Here is a 7973-nt window from a genome sequence, read left to right on the forward strand (position 1 = left end):
CCCTAGGGTCCCTTCCAACCTTTAAGAGTCTATGATTCTATAAATCAATGGGTTTCATTACCACAGGTAATAGTTGCTGTCTCACATTCTCTTCTGTCTTGTCCCTTTGCCAACAGACAATATAAAGCTGCCATACATATAAGGAAAGAATCTACAGAATCTCATAAATACCAGCAAAACATTTGTTGTCATTATCTTCCAAATCTTTCTTATACTGCACTCCAAGACACATTACTTGGCACTTCCCACAATAATCACGTGAGCTTAGTAGTGAATCATACCCGATTCCCTCCCACCTCCTGATTTCCAAATATGTAAGATGGGGTGAGCTCCCATTGCTCGGTCCCAGCTCCTGCCAACCTATCAGTTCAAAAGCACGTCAAAGTGCAAGTAGATAAATAGGTACCGCTCCGGTGGGAAGGTAAACGGCGTTTCCATGCGTTGCTCTGGTTCGCCAGAAGCGGCTTAGTCATGCTGGCCACATGACCCGGAAGCTGTACGTCGGTTCCCTTGGCCAATAACGCGAGATAAGCGCAGCAACCCCAGAGTCGGTCACGACTGGACCTAACGGTCAGGGGTCCCTTTACCTTTACCTTACTACCAACAACACAAACAATGTAACAGGCTGTATGTAACTCTCTAAATTCTTTTTCAAATGTGATTCAACATATATCAAGATATATGGTTCTGTAGACCAACTTAAACAAAACATACTATGAGAAATTAAAGTCCAGCAGACTGATCAAGAAATGCAATCTATTCAGTTCTTATATTAGGAATATCCACGGTGTGGAATTCTAATATCAAATTTTGTAGTGTTCCACGTGAAGATGCTTTTAAGAATTCTAGCGTTCCTTGTACAGTGGTACCTCTACTTACGAATTTAATGCGTTCCAAACGCACATTTGTAAGTAGAAAAAAAGTGTAAGTCGAATCCCATAGGAATGCATTGGGAGAAAAAAATCGTAAGTAGAGTTATTCATAAGTAGAGGTACCACTGTATGCAGGTTTCAGACAAAGAACTTGGAAGAATGGCACATGCAGAAAATAAGACAAGGATTCCAGGATAATTCCTTGTTTCCCCCAACCGGGCTTCGTCAGCCGTACCTACTCGCATTCTTGTATATCAGAGACATGGAACATAATGGATTCAGTCATAACCTTACTACCATCTTATAATTCCAGCAGTATGATTGCACTAAATGATTGTTTTATCACTTTTAGGAATATCACCATGAGCTACTGGATGTCACATTTTCTAACCCATCAGGAATTGTGGGGCATATTATAGACTTTGTTTATTTCATAAGATTTCTTAGCAGCCTTTCAACATATGGCCGTAGTGGTGTCCAAACTTTTTTCAAAGAGGCCAGATCTGATGAAGTGAAGGGCCGTGGGGGCTGAACCTACTTTCAGAAAAGTGTGGCTAGGGATTGCAGCCTTGTAAAGGGATAAATGAAGGCAGGAATTGGTGTCTAAATGATACACCAAGGCTCTTTAAAATGGCAAAAAGAATACAGATAGGAACTAAGCTCAAATTTATTATCAGGTTTCCTGATTCCAATACAGGTATAATATATTTTTCTTTCCTCCTTTCCTTCCAGGAGTTGGGTGAAGATTATTCCTTTGCAAAATTAAATATTTTGGCATTATAATGTTACAGAATAAAATGTCTGGCTGTAATAATCCAAATCAGAAGGGGCTGAATAGTCTCAAAGCAACTGCAGTAGGTTAGTCAGACTCCAACATACACAAGAGGTCTGGACAGTGGCAAAACGAGAGTCGGCCTGTTCTGCACTGGCTCCCTGCTTTTGGAATGCTCTCCCTAGAGATACTCAACACATATCTTTAGGTGCCAGGCAAAAATATTCCTCTCCTCCCAGGCCTTAGGCTAATTAAACTATCTATGGCCTTTTAAACTGCGGGGGCAGCGACAGGTATTGTTAGTTTGTTACTATGTTGAGTATTTTTGTCTATTTATATTGCAAACTGCCCTGTGATCCTCAGATGAAGGGCGGTATAAAAATTTAATGAATAATAAAATTCCACGTATGAACGACTGACACTCACCTGACTCTGTCATCACTGTCACAGAGACATGGAGGGAGTGCCCAATAAGATGGTTGAGGTTGTGAAATCGAGTCTGAAGGATGTCTCTCCTTAGGATTCCTTCCCCTTCTCCATTACTAATCTGAAAAAAGGAAAATGGGAGGAAAGCCAAGTGATACATGTGTGTGTGTGTGTGTGTGTGTGTGTGTGTGTGTGTGTGTGAGAGAGAGAGAGAGAGAGAGAGAGAGAGAGAGAGAGAGAGAGAGAGAGAGAGAGAACACATACAGTGGTACCTCGGTTTATGAACACAATTGGTTCCGGAAGTCTGTTCATAAACTGAAGCGTTCATAAACTGAAGCGAACTTTCCCATTGAAAGTAATGGAAAGTGAATTAATCCGTTCCAGATGGGTCCGCAGCGTTCATAAACCAAAAATTCGTAAACCGAGGTGTTCCTAAACCGAGGTTCCACTGTACACATAAACACACCCTACCTGAATTCTCTGGAGCGAGTCTGGAATGCTGTGTTTGACGCCATCCATTTTCACTCCAAAGAGGACAAAGGCCATACCCGCCACACTCTTCCCATAGAGGAACCTAAAACAACAAAATCCAGCATCAAATAAGGGCCAAATTCAAAAAGGATAGGGCTATGTTAGAGGCTCCATACTTCTCAGTAACAGTTGCTGGGAACCACAAGGAAAATTGAGGGGGTGACGACACCTCTGCCCCCCCCCCCGGAGTTGGCACGGCTGCTCCCTGCTATGCTATTAATTCTAGATACGTTAATTTTATTTCACACCAATAATAACGTGCCTTTACCTTCCCACAGTTGCAGACACCCACCTTGCAGTGATAGACACACTGAAATCCCTGTTGCTGTCAATGTAATAAAATTTAGTTGATGGCTCAACTAGGACTTCGAAGCTTAGCAATAATAAGAAAGAAATGGGGGAAAGAAGAACATATAAAAATTTGAGGAAAGATGTGACTTTTTAGGACAGTGTCTGCAATTTGAAAAGTATGAGCAATCCCAACTGGACCTAATGGTCAGGGGTCCCTTTACCTTTACTATCTTGGGCTGCAGCTCCCTCCTTACATCATTAATTCATCATTGATGTGCTTTCTTTGCCAATTGCTGTTTCAGCTCACTTTCTGTACAAACAGTGCTTTTTCCCCTAGAAAAATAGGTGCTGGAACCCACCATGAACACCTCCCTTGTTCTCTTAGAATGGCAATGGCGCTCACCTGAGAGGTGCCGGAACTGAGTTCAGGCACGTTCTGGCTGAAATAAACAGCCCTGTGTACACATTTGGTTTGAGGTAATGTTCATGGCCAAATACCTGACAATCTCTGGTAAGGGGTGAGGTTGGAAGTTTCTTGAAGTAGGATTGATGAATGACTGCCTGACAACAATTCCTTCTGGTGTCTGAGAGAGGAAAAGTATATTTAAAGGGATGTTTGGGGGGGGGGAATGCGGGCACTTAATATTTGTATTCCATAGTGCAAGAGTTCTTACGGAGCACAGGAGCTTGTGTCCATACAAGTTGTGCGCCATCAAGATGAGGAGACCAAATGTGATGCACTAAAAAGAGCACTGGATCGAGACCAGAAAATCTTTGCTCAGCCATAAAGCGTACCCTCCAACATTTCTCCGATGAAAATGGCTCTGGCTATACCCACCACAAGGACACATACATGCATCACTCACCTCCAACTCGACAATCACAGGCTTATCCAAAATCTGCATGTTGTGATTCACAGAAAATATACGGTAGTGCACTGAGAAGGAAGAGAGAAGATGATTGTTATATACCCTGTAAAGGTAAAAAGGTAAAGGACCCCTGGACGGTTAAGTCCAGTCAAAGGCGACTACGGGGTTGCGACACTCATCTCGCTTTCAGGCCGAGGGAGCCAGTGTTTGTCCACAGACAGCTTTCCAGGTCATCTGGCCAGCATGACTAAACAGCTTCCAGCGCAATGGGACACTGTGACGGAAACCAGAGCGCAAGGAAACCAGAGCACACTTTACCTTTCTGCCACAGTGGTACCTATTTATCTACTTGCACTGGCGTGCTTTCAAACTGCTAGGTTGGCAGGAGCTGGGACAGAGCAACGGGAGCTCACTCCGTTGCAGGGATTTGAACCGCTGACCTTCTGATCGGCAAACCCAAGAGTTTAGACCTTCCAATCAGCAAACCCAAGAGTTTAGACCGCAGCGCCACCTGCATCCCTTTTACCATATACCCTGTACATTTGGATTGGCAAAGTTTCATGGCTTCCCTCAAAGCACTCAGTGAACAGCAATGTTTTAAGAATGCTGATAATTACTGTATAAGACATATAAGACGAATGGGCGTATAAGACGACCCCCAACTTTTCCAGTTAAAATATAGAGTTTGGGATATACTCGCCGTATAAGAAATACAACCCGGCGTATAAGACGACCCCCAACTTTTGAGAAGAATTTCCTGGGTTAAAAAGTAGTCTTATACGCAGGAATATACACAGGAATATCTTTGGGGGAGGGAGTCACGACTGTTAATAGCAACTCTCAGAACCCTTGATGAACTACAGTTCCCAGAATTCGGGGGGGGGGGGGAGAGAGTCATGACTGTTAAAATGGTATCATAGTGCTTTAAATGTATGGTGAGGTTGTGGCCTGTCTCTGTCTCAGTTTGTCTCCAACTGCCCAAATAAGCCACGCCCCGGCAACAAAAACCAGTGTACCTGTTGTTGGCCACCGGCAGTGCAATTTCAAACTTGGCAAGGGACTGGAAATACTGTTCCTCCGTCTGTGTGGTGAACCCCATCCCAACCAGGAGCATCCGGAGGTCCTCCGCTTCGACCACACCGTTGTTCACAACCGACTTTGAGCTTTTGATGTTGAAGATCCTTTGCAGGCACTCCGACAGCCAAACCGGGTCGAGGAAATGAAGGTTTCTCAATCCGTGACTTGTGTCTGGGAAGTGCAGCGGTGTCCCCGGATAAAGGAAGGTGCCAGGTAAGCTAGGAGTACAGGAAGGAGGTTTATCAACGTCTCCACTGGGCTGTATTAAACTTATCTGCAAGCTCTGAAAGTCTGATTCCGGAAACTCCAATTTGTGGGCATCGACATCAAGGGGAACGTTTTGACAGTAAGCAGCATAGCGGCGAAGTTTCCTTAGGTGCTGCTGCAACTGTGACACATATATGGTAAGTTCGTTTCCCCCGGCTTCCAATTCAGAGGTGGGAAACTGAGTGGGGTGGGTTGGGGAGGGCCTGCCAAATAGGAGTTCATAAGGGGAGAGCTTTCCCAACTGGGTTTTTATGAGTCCGTTCATGCATTCAGTCTGACCAGAAGAAGGGAGATGGTAAGGGGTACAAAGTTCCCACTTGATGCCAAAGGATTTGGTGCCATTTTGTACAATTTCGGCCGCAAAATGAGTCCCGCGGTCGGAGTCGAGATGTCATGGGACTCAGGCGCCTCCAGGGGCTATTTCCCCTGCCACCCCGGGTGCCATCCCTGGGGGGGGGGTTGACAAAATCCCCCCGGATCGATGTGAGCCTCCCAACACCTCCTCACCTTCATTGAGGGCGGACACAGCAATGGCGCTGGCGGATCCACCGTCTGAGCCGCCTGCCCAGTGGCTTCCTCTCCGCCTGCACCTCGAAGCTCGTTCTTTCTGGTGCCCTGAAGATGTTCCGGACCCAGGAGATGAGGGACCTGAGCCTGAGGCAACCAGAGGGGAGGGACCGGAGCCTTGATGGCCTCTCTTCCCCGCAGACCTGTGAGAAAAGACATCTGAAGACATCTGAAGGCAGCCCTGTTTAGGGAAGCTTTTAATATTGCATGAATGATTGTATCTTAATGTTTCATCTGACCTCGTTCACTCTTGGCCCCAGGTGTTCTGTGTTGTCCTCAGGTGGGGGGCACAGCTCCTGTACAGCCTCCTTGTCCAAAGAGTTTTGGGACCCCTCTTGGCTGCTGTCATCTTCTGGGATGATGTCGGGCTGCTCTTCTTTCTTTTCTTGTAGCTGTGGGACAAAATAGTATTAATTAATAAATTAATATAAACCCGGGAGGGGGGAGTCACCCTCGAAAGGCCTCCAGCTGCCTTCCATTCTGCCAATTGCCCAGAATGAGACAGGCAGGAACCCAGAAGCCAAAATGGCCTGGTCGGCCAGCTTCCTCCTCCTCTTCTTCCTCCCCAGCCTCAGGGTTGCCCTTGTGCAGCTCAGCAGGGCTTCCCTCCTGCTCTGTCTGCTACGTACCTCATTTTGGGAGTCCAGGGAGGGCAGGGAACTGAAGGAGCTCCATGGTGACATTTCCGGGAGCTGCGAGGAAAAGATGCAGAAGACAAGCAATTAAAAAACACAACCAAACATTGAAACTCAAAGCACCCAAAACTGAAGCAACAGAACAGCTTGCATTCTGCGGTTGATATGCCCCCTCCCCTCCTGCCAGGCGTCGCTTAGGCCACTGCCACCTACCCAATCTGGGCTCTGCACATCATGTCTTGGAGTCTCCTCCTTCCCTTCACCGCTGCCCTCGTCCGGGGGGCTGCCTGACCCTTCCTTTGGCTTGTCCTCCTGCAGTGGTGGTGGGGAGAGAGGAGAAAGAGAGCAGCCCAAAATGAGACAGGGAGGAACCAAAAAGCCAAACTCTCCTGCCCGCATTGAGTCGCTAGCCAGGGAAGCCCTACAGCCCTTGCGCCATGGAGGGCTGGTCCATGAGGACAAGTGGGGCAGCAAGCACAGCCTCTCTTTAGCCTCCCCCTGCCTGTCTGCCCCCTTGCTCACAACTGGTCCAGAAGGTGGCCTGGTCAGCCGGCCATCTTCCTCCTCCTCCTCTTCCTCCCCAGCCTCAGGGTTGCCCTTGTGCAGCTCAGCAGGGCTTCCCTCCTGCTCTGTCTGCTACATACCTCATTTAGTATCTCCAAAAAGGAGTCCAGGAGCGCCGTGAAGGAGCTATGGGTGCTCCCAGGCCTTGCCAGCTCCTTCTCTTCACCGCCCTCCTCTGCGGGGCTCCCTGGCTTTTCCTCGTCCTCCTGCAGTGGTGGTGGGGAGAGAGAAGAAAGAGAGCAGCCCAAAATGAGACAGGGAGGAACCAAAAAGCCAAACTCTCCTGCCCGCATTGAGTTGCTAGCCAGGAAAGCCCTACAGCCCTTGCGCCATGGGGGGCTCGTCCATCAGGACGAGTGGGGCAGCAAGCACAGCCTGCCCTTAGCCGTCCCCTGCCTGTCTGCCCCCTTGCTCACAACTGGTCCAGAAGGTGGCCTGGTCGGCTGGCCATCTTTCTCCTCCTCCTCCTCCCCAGCCTCAGGGTTGCCCTTTTGCAGCTCAGCAGGGCTTCCCTCCTGCTCTGTCTGCTACATACCTCATTGGGCGAGTCCCACAAAGAGTCCAGAGAGGACAGTGTAGTGGTGGAGCTGTGGGCACTCTCTGGTGTGATTTTGGGAACCTGCGAGTAAAAGATGCAGAAGACAAGGAATTAAAAAACACAACCAAACAATAAAATTCAAGGCACCCAAAACTGAACCAACAGAACAGCTTCCATTCTGCGGTTGATATGCCCCCTCCCCTCCTGCCAGGCGTCGCTCAGGCCGCTGTCACCTACCCAATATGGGCTCAGCAAGTCAGGATGAAGCAAGCCTTTCTGCTCTGGGGGGCTGCCTGGCCCTTCAATTGGCTCGTCCTCCTGCAGTGGTGGTGGGGAGAGAGGAGAAAGAGAGCAACCCAAAATGAGACAGGGAGGAACCCAAAAGCCAAACTCTCCTGCCCGCTAGCCAGGGAAGCCCTACGGCCCTGGTGCCCTGGGGGGCTGGTCCAACCGGACGAGTGGGGCAGCGAGCACAGCACATTAACTCTCAAGGGGCACCCATAATTGAAACAACAGAACAGCGGCATAGCCCGGTTCAACACGGGGGTCTTGGGGGCGGGGGGC

The 7973-nt window shown here is 48.4% G+C and overlaps 1 long non-coding RNA gene across 1 annotated transcript; it reads right to left on the reverse strand.

Annotated features, from left to right (window-relative positions):
• Positions 1 to 2075: 2075 nt before the first annotated feature.
• On the reverse strand, positions 2076 to 6742 carry LOC148683349 (uncharacterized). The gene is made up of 4 exons (XR_015947266.1): positions 4778 to 6742; positions 3759 to 3829; positions 2542 to 2644; positions 2076 to 2191 (listed from the first exon to the last, which is right to left on the reverse strand). It is a non-coding gene; the product is annotated as an uncharacterized LOC148683349 (long non-coding RNA).
• Positions 6743 to 7973: the final 1231 nt, after the last annotated feature.

Source organism: Zootoca vivipara, chromosome 15 (assembly GCF_965207765.1).
Source record: "Zootoca vivipara chromosome 15, rZooViv2.hap1.1, whole genome shotgun sequence".
Lineage (NCBI taxonomy): Eukaryota > Metazoa > Chordata > Lepidosauria > Squamata > Lacertidae > Zootoca > Zootoca vivipara.